General features: G+C 49.6%; 1 protein-coding gene across 2 annotated transcripts in view; it reads left to right on the top strand.

Annotated features, from left to right (window-relative positions):
* LOC122787663 (DNA topoisomerase 2-alpha-like) overlaps positions 1-16,011 on the top strand; it is a 1,447,528-nt gene that overhangs the window by 589,998 nt on the left and 841,519 nt on the right. The window lies entirely within an intron of this gene.

Consider the following 16,011-nt stretch of genomic DNA (forward strand, 5'->3'; position numbering starts at 1 on the left):
TGCTCCCGGTTCCTCGGACGCTTCTCCAGAATTCTATCTGAAGTACCAAGGTAGACTGTGCAAGAGGAGGCACATAGATTCCCCACAGGAATCTCTTGCATCAGATACAGATTTAGATGAAGCAGAAGGGTCCCCACTGTCCCCCTCTAAGGATGTCTCCTTTGCGGACATCCTGGAAATCCTAAAAGAGAGGGGAGATTGGCAGCCACTTAACCCTTCGGCGGACGAATCAGTATTGCTGAAGGCATTCGGGGCTCTACCTTCTACCTCCTGGGTGACCCCTCCCTTTGACGAACTTATGGACTTGATAGCTCGTAGGGCTTGGGAGACACCTGACACGGTGGACCCAGTTCCCAGCAGACTGAATAAATTTATAACAGCCCCCCAGGACAAGAGTTTTCATACCAAGGGTGTTCCAGTGGATACTATGGTGTTGGTGGCAGCCACTAAAAGACATGTCAGAGTCCTCTTCCGCTGTCCCTCCTCCTAATTGGGATTCTTGGACGATGGACAGATATGGGAAGTGCGTTTTCTGTTCTGCGACTTTTTCCATGCGATCACTAAACTACTTGACGCATTTTATGCGTTTACGGAGGGATCTCCTCAAGGAACTCGGAGATACTCTCCAGGGTCGAACAGATGCTGCTGTTACTGAGAAAGTGACAGCACAACTTAATACCCTTAATTCTGTAGTCAACTCCTCCATGAGGCTCATTTCGTATGCGGCTGAAGGTGCGAGTAGAGCGGCAGCTTCATCGATTGCACTTGGGAGACTATCCTGGCTGCGGCTGTGCTCCTTTGCGTAATCCTTCAAGTCTTCCTTTACTAACGTCCCGTTTGATGGTGCCTCTCTTTTTGGCCCCAAAGTAAAGGAGACCCTCACTAGGTGTGAGCAAGAAGGGAAGACCCTACCTGCTGTAGGAGTCTGTTTTTCCGTCCCTTCCAGACCATACCCCAAAGGGCGAAGAGGCGGAAAGATGTGGTTCCGTAAGACACAGGGTTCCTTTCAGTCCACACAGAGTGATAATGCCCCTTGCAGAGGCGGTGGAAGGAATGGAAGGCGCCGACCAAGCGGCAGAGGGGGTCTGCAAAACCAGGGCGACAGATACCTTCTCTGGCAAGCCCTTCCACCACTCCTGAGAGGAGGCCCGACTGTCCTGCTCTGGAGGCAGTCAGGGGACACTTAACTTTGTACCCATTGGCCTGGCGAAATTTAACTTCAGATTCTTGGGTACAAAGTATAATTACCAGAGGTTACAACATAAAATTTATAAACGTTCCCCCTACCACCAAAAGATTCCCAGACATTCCACCCATTCTGCGGAATCAGGCAGCCTTAGAGATCCAAAAGCTGCTCAGAAAAAGAGCCATCCAAACAGTCCCGGCAGACCAAATAGGATCCTGAGCTTACTCAAGGTTTTTTTTTAGTTCCAAAGGAGACAAGGGACTGGAGACCAATTCTGGATCTCTGCAAACTAAACGCCTTCGTAGTGAAGGAGAAGTTTCGGATGGTCACGCTACAGTCAATCCTTCCTTTTCTGCAGGAAGGAGACTGGATGTGCTCTATAGATCTCAAGGACGCGTACTACCACATAAAGATGGCCAGACCGTCCAGGAGATTCCTGCGCTTCCAGCTGGGAGGTAGTCGCTTTCAGTTTCGAGCTCTGCCGTTTGGCCTCGCCTCAGCCCCCATGGTGTTCACCAAGTGTATGTCAGTAGTAGTGTCTCACTTGAGACAACAAGGATTCCGGGTGTTTCCGTATCTAGACGACTGGCTCCTCTCCGCCACCACCGAGTATCATCTTCTCCAAGCAAGAGATTACACAGTCTTTGTTCCCGTCTTGGCATTACAATCAATTTTGAAAAATCTACCTTATCGCCATCACAGCGCATCTCATTTATAGGGGCAGAACTGGACACCACTTTGGTCAGGGTCAGGCTCCCAGCAGAAAGGGTTTCAAAACTAAGGGAGCAGATTGCAGTACTCCTTCAAAAGACAAAAGCAACAGCAGAACAGGTTTTGAAAGTCCTGGGATTAATGTCAGCTGCACTTGTTGCAGTCCCTCTAGGAAGAATGCACATGAGGATCCTTCAATGGTTACTGTTCGCCCAATGGTCCTATCAGCACCTGCTGTTGTCACACGAAATTCTGATCACATCCTGCTGCAAGCATCTTCTGCGATGGTGGATGTTATCTCAAGACCTGACACAGGGTCGGCTTTTTACCCTACCAACTCCGATAGCGACAATAACCATGGACACTTCCCTGATCGGGGGGGGGGGGGGTTGTTCCAGGGAAAGACTGTCCAAGGTCAATGGTCCAGAACAGAATGCAAACTGCACATCAATGCCCTAGAGCTAAGAGCAGTGTTTTTAGCGTTGCAACACTTTCACAGTGTCTTACCTCGAACAGTGGCAGTCCAGACAGACCAGTCAGTGGTCTGGTACATCAACAAACTGGGAGGAACAAGATCTTATCCGCTATGCAGAGAGGCCCTAAGGATCTGGCAATGGGCTGTCTCCATCGGACGCTTTCTGATAGCAACGCACATTCCCGGGACGTCCAACGTAATTGCAGACAGGTTCAGCAGAGCCGTCCTGTTACCCCACGAGTGGTCTCTGAAATCTCAAGTGGTGGAAGCGATATTCCGCAAGTGGGGCCAGCCTTGCTGCGACCTTTTTGCATCGGCGATGAATGCCAAATGCAGAAGCTACTTTGCCCTTCTCCTTCCACCAGGGAGCGTCCCCAGAGATTCACTGGTTCACTATTGGCCCCCCGAGTCTCTTATACTTTTCCACCCATTCTGTTAATCCCCAGGTTTCTACAGAAAGCCAAACGTCTGGAAAGGACCATAATTCTAATAGCCCCATTCTGGCTTCGACAGATCTGGTTCCCCTTTCTTCAGGCCCATCAAATCGTGCAGCCATGGATTCTGGACCCAGTTCCAGACGTTTTGACCCATGCGTCAGGAGCCCCTCATCCATCCCTGCAGACCCTGAAATTGACAGCTTGGCTGCTCCTCTTCCCATCCTAGCCAGGTCAAGCCTTTTGTCCCCTGCGGTTAAACGCTTAATTGTTTCCTCTCTGAAACCATTCTCTACAAAGACTTACCGGAGCAAGTGGAAACGTTTTTCTTATTGGGCATTACAACAAGGATTAGATCCAACAGAAGCACCAGTGCACAAAATTTTGGAGTTTGTCTAAGATCTTTGAGGAAGGAGCATCATCGTCCACAATCAGAGTCCAACTGGCGGCCATACCGAACTTTCATGTGGGTGAAAGAAATTCTTCCATCATGTCCCACAGACTATGCAAGGCATTTATGAAAGGCACTTTCCACCTCCGTCCTACCATTTGTAACCCAGTTGCTCCTTGGAATCTTAACCTAATTTTATCCCAGTTGGTTACCCCCCTTTGAACCAGCCTCCACAGCCTCTCAAGTTTGTGTCATGGAAAACCTTATTCTTGGTGGCTATCACCTCTGCTCGTAGAATTTTGGAACTACACTCGCTATCGGTTCAACCTCCCTACTTGATCTTCCACTCAGATAGTGACATTGCGCACCAATCTGTCTCTTCTCCCAAAAGTTTGTTCACTTTCGAATATTAACCAATCCATCGAACTTCCCACCTTTTTCAAAAATGACACTGACAAGTTGGAATATATGCTGCATAAATTAGACGTCCACAGACAACTCAGGTTTTATTTGCAAAGGACAAAAGATGACAGAAAATCAGACCAGCTATTTATATCCTTTGCTGACCAAAGAAAAGGTATGGCGGTTAGGAAAGTTACCTTGTCTAAATGGCTAACAGATTGTATTAAATTTATCTATTCGCAGACGAAACAGCAATTACCTTTTCAACCCAAGGCTCATTCTACCAGGGCGATGGCCACATCTCTAGCCCATGCAGCCAGTTTGCCGTTGGATACTATTTGTGCGGCAGCAACCTGGGCGAAGCCTCATACCTTCATTCTCCATTATAAGTTGGACAAGAACTCCAAAGATAGGGCCTCCTTTGGTTCCACGGTCCTCAGGAATGTTCTCCCATGAGCCACCCAGGGTAAAGGAGCTAGGGACACTACCCATGCGTAAGTTCAAACGGCGAGATTGAACAATTTCACATAAAGAAGTTATGTTCTTACCATAACCTTCCATGTTAATTGTTCATCTCGCCTTTGTTCTTACTACCCACCCTCCATCCCCTGGCCTATGTTTTTTCGGAGAACGGGATGATTTGGATTCCAGTTCAGCTTGTCTTCAACACCTTCCTTTCAGTCTCTGGCTTCTTCTGTTGTCAGGGTACACTGCTCAGTACCTAGGTATTTAGGTCATTGGTGCCCCTTATCTTTAATTTACTGCGAGCGCCTAGGTCGCATTGTTATCTTCTGGTGTTAGCAAACTACATCTGAGGATTAGCACTAGGGGATTATGGGATAGGACTGTGCCTTGAGCTTTCTCAAGATGCAGAGCTGAAGACGTGGCCGTCTCGGAGCAGAGGATTGGCTCCGAAGCCATGGGTAAGAACAAAGGCAAGATGAACAATTCACATGGAACGTTATGGTAAGAACATAACTTCATATATATACATTATACAATACACTATTCATATATAGTTACATTTGTTGACCGGGAAAGTCCGACTAGGTTCCACAGAGCCTGTTTTCAGCGGAGGCCCGTTGTGAAATGCTCCAGATGCATGTCTTTGGAATGTGGGAGGAAACCAGAGTACCCGGAGGAAACCCACGCGAACACAGGGAGAACATGTAAACTCCACACAGAAGGCGCCCCAGCCGAGAATCGAACCAGAGAACCTCTTGATGTGAGGTGACAGCATTAACCACTGCACCACCCGATATAAATATATATATATATTTATATATATATATATATATATATATATATATATATATATATATATATATAATGTGCATAGATGTATAGATTCACTTCAGAAGCTCGAAGTACTGAAATCTCATATGTCAGTATCTCTAGCTGAAGAAGTTGAATCCACAAAACGAAAACTTAAAACCTTGAAATTCAAAACCTCGAATACCGAAGGTTTTGAATTCCAGTTTTACTACATACACACACATCCACCACATAGACACAATCGCTCTACTACATGAAACTGGGAGCAGGCCCCCCTGCTCCCCCATAGGAGGGGCTGTGCCGCCCCCCCCCCCCCCCCACACACACACACACATATCCCTACTTAAATATTCACTCCAGGGTCGCACCTTATACAAACACACAAAACAACACACAAGCTACTTTCTCTTTGCGCGTGCACATCACAGCCCTTACCTAAACTCCTTAACATAAACCTGAATACACAACCATAGCGGAACTTTTGAAGCGTGAAATTCAAAAGCTCCGGTATTCGAGATTTTGAAATTTGTGCTTTTAAACTTTTGCTATTATGTGGATCCGGCTTCTTGGGCTCTTGGTACTGAAATTCGAGATTTCTAGAAGTTCTCTCTTCAAAGCTCCATTATCTAGAGTTAAACAGAGAAGTTTGCATTAGAAGTAACCTGCCTTTTAGTGCTAAGGCAACATCTAAATCTAACGTAAATCTCTGGATTTACCAGTATGTCTTTACAAGGTGCTCAAACAAAAAACACAAACTACACATTAGATGTTCAGACAGCGGATTCTATGTCCACAGCACAAGAGATTTTAGAAAGGATGATGAATGGTTTCCTTTTCAAAGCCAAAGTTGGAGAAGGCAGTTTCTAAAGTTACCTTATCCAAATGTCTTGGTTTGCATTTTCTTTGTATATAACAAGAAATCTGGAGTAGGGACCTCATTTGTCTGCAACCTGTGGGGTTTTGGATCCGAGCCGGCAACTATTTATACAGCTATAGAGCCGAGCTCCTAGCTCCTCCCCTCACCCATAATCCCTTGCCAACCCCAAATTACCTCAGATCAAGTTTGCCCTCCTATATACCTGAAAAGGTATTCCAACAGGAAAAGGCAGGAAAAGTACCAACATCTAACTCTTCTGGAGGCCAGGGGGAAGGAGGGGGGGGGTGGTTGCAGACAAATGAAGCCACCTACTCAGATGGAACGTTATGGTGAGTACATAACTTCTTAATCTGGAGTAAGGGACTTCATTTGTCTGCAACCTGTGGGACAGAGTCCCTAGCTACCTGAATCTTGGGCGGCCATCATGGAAGGATGTTCCGGAGCACTGCGGAGCCAAAGGATGCTCTCCCTCTGGAGATGACGTCCAGTTTGTAGTGGTTAATAAAGGTATGAGATTAGGCCCAAGAGGATGCCGAGCAAATATCCAAGGGGTCTGTAGATCTGAATGCAGTATAAGTAGAAATGGTGCGAGTGGAATGTGCACGAACCCTTTGAGGTGCGGGCTTCCCAAAAGTCTCATAAGCTAGAAGGATACATTGGGAAATCCAGTGTGATAAGGTGACCTTCGAAACGGCTTTACCTAAATTGAATTTGGCAAAGGAAATGAACAGCTGATCAGATTGTCTTTGACCAGCAGTCCAATGAATATAGAAACGCAGCTGCCTGTGCACATCTAATGAATGCAGCTTGTATTCTCCTTTATTTTGATAATGAGGGAAGAAAACAGGAAGATTAATGGACTGATTGCTATTGGTTTCTGAGGCCACCTTGGGTAGAAAGGACGGATTGGTCCTGAGGTACATTCTATCCTGATGAAAAACCAAGTCCGGGGGGTTTACGGAAAGAGCTTGAAGTTCCGAAACTCTCTTCGTAGAAGTGATTGCTGCCAGGAATGCTGTTTTCCAAGACACGTATTTAAGATCAGCCAAGGCAGAGGTGGTTCAAAGGGAGACTCAGTCAAGGCTTGAAGAACTAGCGCTAGGTCCCAAGGTGGTATGGCTTCTTTGATAGGGGGCCTGAGCAGAAAAGTACCCTTGAGGAAGGTTTTACACAATTTAGCTGACAAAGGACCTGTCTTGTGTGCTATGTGGTAATGGGAGATTGCTGCCAATTGTACGTTGACTGTCGAACAGCTAGCCCCTTGCTGAAAAAGTCCAGTAAGGAAGTCCAAAATGGACGTTAGCGGAGCAGTGAAGGGGTCCAGATTATGTTTTTCCGCCCAGACGGAGAAGCACTTCCATTTACTGCGGTAAATCTTCCTGGTGGAAGGTTTATGAGCTGCCACCAAGATGACTTTGACTGGTGAAGAGATACCGGGAGTCCTCGTTAAGAGTGGAACTGGAGCAGCCAAGCTAGGTTGTCCAGATTCGAGTTCGGTAAGCCTGATGGGTGGGAGATCAGATCTGGGCTGGGATCCAGAATCCAGGGAGGATTCGCCAAGTGGGACCACAGGTAAGGGAACCAAGTTTGTTGAGGCCAGAATGGGGCAATGATCATTTTGCTCCCCAATAGAGTGGCTTTCTGTAACATCTTTAGCATCAGGGGTAGAGGAGGATAGGCATAAAGTAGACCGGGCAGCCAAGCATGCACTAGAGCGTCTCTCGGGGATTCCCCTGGTGGGGGAATCTGGGCGAAGAAGTCGCATTTCGTATTTGAGGGAGAGGCAAAAAGATCGCAGCAGGGTTGCCCCCATTTTGCAAAAATCAGCTTTGCCACTCAGGAGTTGAAACAACTCATAAGGGGAAAGTATAGTGTGGCTGAGTTTTTCCGCCAGAATGTTGGACCGACCCGGAATGTGTGTTGCGATCAGAAAGCGGTTGGTGGAAATCGCCCATTCCCACACTATCATGGCTTCTCTGCAGAGAGGGTAAGACCTGGTTCCCCCCTGTTTGTTGATATACCAGACAATGACATGTTGTCAGTTTGTATCGCAATAGTTCCTACGGGAAGAAGGTTGTGAAGTGCTTGCAACGCCAACAGCACTGCCCTCATCTCCAGAACATTGATATGCAGGGAGGTCTGTGTCCATGTGCCTTTGACTGTTCTGCCTGAGCAATACCCCCCCACCCGAGGCAAGAAGCGTCCGTGGTCACCGTGATGAGAGGAGGTGGAGCGCAGAAGGGGGCGACCTGTATGGAGGTCTGGAGAATGAAGCCACCATAACAGGGCCCTCCTGCAAGCCTTGCTGATAGTGTGATTGAGAGGAAGAAGCTGAAAGGACCATTGTACCTGAAGGGTCCACTGTAAGTACCCTCATGTTTTGGCGAGCGCATGGAAGGAGTGTAATTGCCGCTGCCATAGAGCCCAGTGCCCTCAGGACCAATTCCGCAGGTGGTGTTTGACTGGAGGATGGCCCGCACATGTAACCTCAAATTCTGTAGTCGTTCCGGAGTGAGATAGGCTCGCAGACTTCGCGTATCTAATCTGGCCTCTATGAAGTCTATCACTTGTGTCGGAGCAAGAGAGATTTGTCCGTATTGATCGTAATGCCTAACTGGGGGGCTAGGCAAAGAAAAGTCTCTGGCTGAGCAGAGTAGATGCCTTGGGGCAGTCAGGAGCCAGTAGTCCAGGTACGGGAAGACCTGCATTCCCTGGAGTCTCAGGTGGGCCTGCTATCACTGCTAAAACTTTGGTGAACACCCTGGGGGCTATGGTGAGGCCAAAGGGAAGGACCCTGAACTGATAGTGGCTGGCTCCCAGCCCGAAGCGGAGAAATCTCCTGGATAGTCTGTTCATTAAAATGTGGTAGTACGCATCCTTGGTTTATTGAGCGCATTCAGTCGTTCTCCCGCAAGAGGGGGAGAATGGATTGAAGTGTCCATTCGGAATTTTTCCTTGGTTACCGACAGGTTCAGGAGGGAAAGGTCTAGAATTGGTCTTAAGTCCCCCATCTTTTCTGGCACCAGAAAGAACCTGGAGTAAAACCCTAATCCGAGCTGGTCTGGGGGGACGCGTTGGATGGCTCTTTTCTCTAACAGCTGCTGGATTTCTGCGGCTGCAGCCTCCCTCTGAGCGGGTGGTACATCGGGGAGGTTTCTGAGTCTGGGGACATGCTGCATTGGGATTTTGTAACCTCTGGATATGATACGAAGCATCCAGCTGTCCTCTACCACGGAAGGACTGGTTGTCCGGAGCAGGTTGGGAGTGTTGAGATTTCTGGAACCACATCTTCTGTCCCTTTTGGTTCTTGAAGAAGGACCTCTGCGGAACAGAGAAGCGGACTCCGGCAGACAACGTCTTCCCGTCCTTCTCGCTCTGGACAAGTGTCTCGCGAACGGGCTTGCCAAACAAGGCAGAACTGTCAAAGGGGGCATTCGCAAAGAATGCCTTAAAGGGCTCCGCGAAGTCACAATGTCGGAGCCAGGCCTGGTGTCTCAAAACTAAGCCCGCTCCGCTAGCTCTAGCTGCTCCCTCAGTAGCGTGGGACAACAGCTGCATAGAGGTGTTGGAAATAGATCTAAGAGTGGCCATAAGATCTAAGAGTGGCCATACGAGTGGAGTACAACTGCTTGTCCTCCGCCGACATGGACTCTGGGGGGGTGGGGGGGGCAGCGTATTCTTTAATAAGATCTCGCTGCATCCTGATGACATGTGCCATGTAGTTCAGGGACCTTACTGAGAAGGTTGCTCAACTAAATACCCGCTTCCCAAGGCGATCCATCGAGCGGGACTCCTTGCTCGGTGGATGGACTGAGGGACTCTCCTGAGCTAGTTACCTCTTAGTGGCTGCCGCCATCAACATGGCATCTGCTGGGGGACCCTTGCTCCAGTGTGACCAGTCTACGGGGGGGAAGACTCAAGATCCTATCCAGGCATTTAGGAACTGGCTCTACAGTGTCCGGCTCCTTCCACGCCCTGGCGGTAAGGTCCATCAGGGTGTCGGCTGGAGGGGACACCCAAGAGGTAGACGGGCCTGCTTCGAATGCCTCCAGGAACACAGACTCGTCGGAAGAAGCCTTGGGGGCAGACAACCCTGCCCTGATCCTGAGCATTTCCATGATGTCTCCAAAGGAGATATCCTCAAGGGGTGACCTTGGGGAGCCTTCCCCTTCATCCAAGTCCATGTCCTCTGTTAAGGACTCTGGGGAGTCCACGTGCCTCCTCTTACACTTTTGCTTGCAAGGCACTTCCTCGGGGGGGCTGTCAGAGGAGGTCTCACCAGCAAACCTCCTGTTCCAATGGAGCAACCTGGGACATCGAAGCAGGCCGTCCCTGTGGCCGGGTGATGGGAGCCTGACCCAGCAGAGAGGGAGTGCAGAGCGGAGACAAGGGTGGGGGTCCGGATGCTCTCGACAGAGCCCTCTTCACTGCATTGAAGGCCGAGGGGGAGCCGCTGTCCCTGGGTTCCAAAAGTCTACTCCCCTCAGATCCGATGAAGGTATCGGAACCGGCGCTGAGACAGTCTGATCCGAGGGACCAGTGTGCTCCGACCTGGATGGAGCCGAAGGCACAGTGAATCCCTCAGATTCAAAGCTCCCCCCACTGCTCCGAGAGTTCGGATCCGACAAACTCGATGACAGGGTCGGATCCGAAGTACTCAGTGTCGGCGCCTACCCACCCCTGGCTCCGCTGCCCTGCTCAGAGCGCTCCGAACCCTGGAAGCTGTTTGGAGAAGGAGCAATCGGAACAAAGAAAGGTGTCGAGCTCCGACCTGAAAAGGGGGGGGGGTAGGCAAGAGCACTCCCATCTGCAGCTGGGCCTGGATGGAACCTCCTCATCATCCGTTCCAAGTCTGCGTCAGACAGGCTGTAGGTTGATCTCTAAGAGGCCAACGAGGCAGGCCTGGAATGCTGCCTCGATGACCTCTACTGAGATCGGGTTTCCTCCTCGGGTCCCGGGGAGAAGCAAGGAGTTCGGAGCCGAGGAGGAGACCTGGAGGCCATGGAGGGAGAAACCCGCTCCGTCGGGGGGGCCGAAGCGGAGGCCTCGGCCCTCCGCTTGTGGTGCTTCTCCCTCCGTTTTTCCCTCCTGGCCTCCCTGTACTCCGGCGCTTTAGTGGGAGTTTGAATCCCGGCTGGGGGAAGGGGGGGCAGGAGTGGCTACCTCCACAGGCTGAGGTGCCACAGGAGGAGCGGAGGCCGCAGCCGAATCCGGGGTGCAAAAGTCCCGCCAGAATCAGCTTCGACCTCCGCTCTTTCAGTCCTCTGGGGTTGAACGCTGCACAAATGGTACAGCCAGAGGACAGGTGTTCAACCCCAAGGCACCGAACACACAGAGTGTAGCCATCTGCCAGAGAGAACTTATGGCCACACTCGGTGCATTTAGAAAAAATAGGTTTAGGGGCCTCTGCCATGCCTAAACTAGGGCTACAAAAACACAGTAGGCCCCAAACGCAATCACACGCAAGCACTCACTGACCAGCGAGGGGAGGGTAAAAAACTAAAAATTCAAGTTAAAAGGCTAAAGATAACCTAGCACACTCGCACTGATTAATCTAGGGGGAAATAGACTGAAACTTCACTTATCTATAAGAAATCGCCAGGAGCTCGCAATCCCGCGGACACAGTTTAGAGCGGCAAACTAGATCTGGTTGAGGGGAGTAGCTAGGAGCTCGGATCCATAGCTGTATGAATAGTTGCCGGCTCGGATCCAAGACCCCACAGGTTGCAGACAAATGAAGCCACCTACTCGGATGGAACGTTATGGTGAGTACATAACGTCTTATTTACCCTTGGGCAAACAAAGCATATACAGCCAGAGCAGTCTCTACTTCAGCCTTTAACAAAAGTATTTACTACTTTCGTGCCACTGCCACCTTGGCAGTTATTTGCCTCACTATGCCAGACAATCAATCCAGATCACATTCCTCCTTTTGGTTCTACCATACTCTGCCCATCCTTGATGCTAACAATTTTGACAGCTTGGAATTTTGTCCCCCGTGTTTGAACAGATGAAAATGGACAATGCATATAAGTGGTGTACATGCTATAAAGTTAAATCCCGTCTGTCTGCTTCAAACTCCTTCCCATGTACCTCTTTCCAGAATATCACCTACGTTTTCCAGGTGATTGGGTATTCCTGTTCTGTACACTGGTATTTCGTGACTGACCAACTCTCCCAACATTTTGGAATTGTCTAATTTAAGGCGTTCTTTATTGAGAGGCGTCCCCTTGGGTGGTATTTTCTCATATTACAGAATAAGGGGGCAAACTGAGCATCTGAAGTTGACCCTAGGGAATTATGGGTAGGAGAATAGTCTGTTCCATTAAAGCTTTGCGGTCAGATCCACCAACCCATTAGACAACATGGATTTAACATTAAGTATATAACTATCGTTTACCAATGCTAAATTGAATTACAGGCTGTGCTCCCACTTACAGATTGCAGTCTGTTCTTAGTTTCTCTCTCGGATGTGAAAAACAGCTGGTATGATTTCAGAAAATATCAACTTAGCCTTAAAGAAGGAAATTTACTGGTTCTCTTTTAAATTATACTCTGTTCTCTTGAATTCGTTGTTACAGATGCTACGTAAGCTATCTGCTCACTTCCAGTAATTTCAAACTTTATTTTTTTTTTACTGAAGTTTGTAGTAGTACCCTTGGATGTAATGCGATCCTATGTCGCCTATATTCATAACTGATGGGCTCAGAGCCGATTCTCTGCTCCGACTCGGCCGATACACTAGCACGAAGTCTCTTTTTGGCTGGGCCAACCCCCTTATCCCAGGATGCACCACGCCCAAACTCCCAGATCTCGTTTGCCGCTCCTAGAGTAACGACTTCGTCTCGACTTGGCTGTGGCTAAGTACCCTTTTTTTTTGGCCTTTTGGTCGCTTTTAAGCAATTAGCTTCAGAATTTATACTCAACAGCTATTTTAATAGCTATCTTGTTGGTATTTCCATTGTGAGTGACTGTCTTTTTGAATTGTTGTGGTAATCCCTTCTGTTTGGCAGGCTAGGCCTGTTTTAGTTACAGGGCCTTTGCCCTATCTCTTGTAGAGCGTTTAAGTTGGAGCCCCCCCCCGCCTTTCCTCGTGTGTTTTGAGTGGGTTACAGTGAGGTATGTCTAGCAAAGAAAAGGAACATAAGCCATCGGTCTTTAAAAAATGTTAGAAATGCAATTACAAGATGTCATTGACAGATGGCCACGCCATCTGTGTTTATTTAGGGGCTAAACACTTGCAAGAATCTTGCAGTGTTTGCCATGCTTTCTCCTCTCGTGTCCTACACAAGAGAAAGAATAAGCTCATCTTGAAGGGTCTGATCAAACCAGCCTTTGAGGAAGCTTTGACCTCTTCTCCTTCCTCGACATTGAAACAAAAGAAGTCTTCGGCTCCGACAAGTCCGTTGGAGCCGCTTGCTAAAAGAGCTAAGCCTGTGTCCCCTTCCTAGGCTCCACTGGCCTCGGAGCTGTAGGATAGAGGATCTTAATCTGGGTCTCCCTCCTCGGCTCCACTGTTTTTGGAGTCTCGGGATGTGAGATCAGGTACTCTGTCCCCTTTATCGGCTCCACTGATTTCGGAGCCGCAGGATAGATGGTCTAAATCTGGGTCTCCGGCTCCATTGGTCACTGAGCCGCAGGAGAGTTTCTGCTCTGCGGTCTGTTTCGTTGGCTCCTGAACCGTTGGCGCCAAAGGGGATCTCTATTTTGGTAGTCTGCTTCGGCCCCAATCCTTTCGGAGCCGATAGAAAAAGTTCCTCAGACCCCATCCGTTTCCTCCAGGCTTTCAGATTCTGATGTAGATAGGGTGGTCCAGAGGCTCCACCAGTCACCTGTCTTATCTAAATTATTTTCGGTTCCGGCCCAGTCGGCCCCGGAGCCAGCCCTTTCAATACCGTTTCCACCTCCTCCGACAACCTTGGTGACATCTGAGTCGCATTTCGCAGAGTCTGGTGAAGTCCTTGAGTCTGTCCCGAGACCCACTGCTAGTCTGTCTGCACAATCTTCAGCTCCAACCCTTTCTGTGCTTCCAGAGGTTTCGGTTCTCTGGTGTCCTCAGCCGGGCCCGAGGGGGATTCGTCAGGGCTTCTGCTTTCAGCTACGAGTCTTCCTTTTAGAGCATCGGCTAGGGGAACCCCGACACCGGTCATGGTCTCAGGGACTGGCCTCTCCTCAGATTCTGGTGGGCCTGCCTTCGACGCTAAGAGTAGCGCGCTGGCTAAGTCTCTAGTGACTTCACCTGAGTCTGCAACTCCTTCCCTAGATACGGCGGTTAGAGCTTCTGGTGCCCCCCTGTGTTCGGATAGCACGGCTCGTAGGTCTGAGGATTCCTCCTTGTCTGATCCCCCGTTTTCCAAGGAGCCTTCAGAGTTCGTGCCTGAAGAGCCCCCCAGGAAAAAATTGTGCAAGAGGAAGCACATAGACTCCCCAGATTAGTCTTGTCACCTCGGACACCGACCTCGATGATGCGGAAGGGTCCCCGATGCAGTCCTCTGATCTCATTCTCCGATATCCTGGAAATCTTGAGACAGAGGGGCGACTGGCCATCCAAAACCCCTTCTGCGGAGGAGTCTGTCTTTCTCAAGGCTTTAGGAGCCCAACCCTTCACCTCCTGGGTGTCTCCACCCTTCGATGAGTTACTGGACCTTATTTGTCGAAGGGTGTGGGAACACCCTGACTCTGGAGCCAGTTCCTTCTTGCCCCAACAAGTTTTTTTCCGAACCCTTTGGCAAGGAGTTTTTTTACCAAGGGAGTTCCGGTTGATGCTATGGTGGTGGCGTCTGCCACCCAGCAAGATGTGGCAGAGGCATCTACTTCTATCCATCCTCCTAACAAGGAGTCCAGGAGCATGGATAGGTACTGGAAGTGTACCTTTACCCTGCCTTCGCTGAATTATTTGTCACTTTACGAGGCTCCAAAGGGATCTCATAAAGGAGTTGGGAGATATCCTGTCGGGTAACTTGTCTGTTGCATTGATGCAGTCTGTCAACACCCAGCTGTCTACCCTTTCATCCATTGTTAACTCGTCCATGTGGCTCATATCGTATGCAGCTGAGGGGGCGGGTAGGGCAGCGAGTTCGGGCGTAGCCCTTAGGAGGCAAGCCTGGGTGCGCTTGTCACTTTGCAGAGGCGTTCAAGTCTTCCTTCACCGACGCTCCATTCGATGGGTCCTCTCTCTTGTGTCGCAAGGTGAAAGACACACTCACTAGATGTGAGCAGGAGGATAAGACTTTGTCTGCCATTGGGGCCCGTTTTTCGCTTCCCTCGAGACCTTATCCCAAGGCTCGGAGGGGAGGAAAGATGTGGTTCAGGAAGTCCCAAAAGTCTCTCCTCATGGAAGTGGTGGCAAGGAATGCTTGGACAGCCCCTGATTCGGTGGAACCTACCCCAAGGAGGCCGTCAAAATGTATTACTGCCCTTAAAGAGACAGTTCTTATCTAAAGGTGTCTCTGTTGATGCCATGGTGGTGGCCGCAGCCACTAAGAAGGAATTAGCCTATCCTTCGGTACCTGTCCATCCTCCTAATGAGTCCAGGACCATGGACAGGTACGGTAAGCGGATGTTTTCCTCAGCGACCTTTGCCATGCGGTCGCTGAACTACTTGTGTCACTTCATCCGTCTCCAGAGGGATTTACTCAAGGATATGGGTGATGCTATGCAGGATCCAACAGCTGAGGGGGTTCCAAGACAAAATGAACTCCCAGTTGGCAACCCTGAATTCGATTGGCAACTCCTCCATGCGGCTTATCTCGTATGCGGCTGATGGGGTGAGTAGGGCTGCAGGCACAGGTGTAGCTTTACGATGCCACGCCTGGATGCACCTTTCCAATTTTGCGAACCCTTTCAAGGCGTCCTTCACCAATTCCCCCTTTGGCTCACCGTTGTTTGGACCTCAGGTGAAGGATGCTATGACTAGGTGCGAGCAGGATGGTAAGACTCTCTGCTGTGTGAGTCCGTTTTTCTACCCCTTCCAGACTCTTATCCCAAAGGTCAGGGGGGGGGGGGGGTTCGTTCCGTAAACCACAAGGAGTCTCATCTGGCGCACAGTCGATTCCCCTCTAGAGGCAGAGGGGGGAACAACAACAGACGCCGCCCTAGGGGCAGAGGTGGTCCGCAAAACCAGGGTAGCAGAGAGACTTTCTCTGAACCCTTCCAGCAGCCCTGAGGAGCTGCCTGGCTGTCCACCTTCGGAGGTAGTCAGGGGAAGATTATCGCTGTACCCAAAAGCCTGACATTCCCTCACTCAAGACAAATGGGTAC

This window comes from Protopterus annectens, chromosome 13.part0, assembly GCF_019279795.1.
Source record: "Protopterus annectens isolate FY-2018-M chromosome 13.part0, PAN1.0, whole genome shotgun sequence".
Classification (NCBI taxonomy): domain Eukaryota; kingdom Metazoa; phylum Chordata; order Ceratodontiformes; family Protopteridae; genus Protopterus; species Protopterus annectens.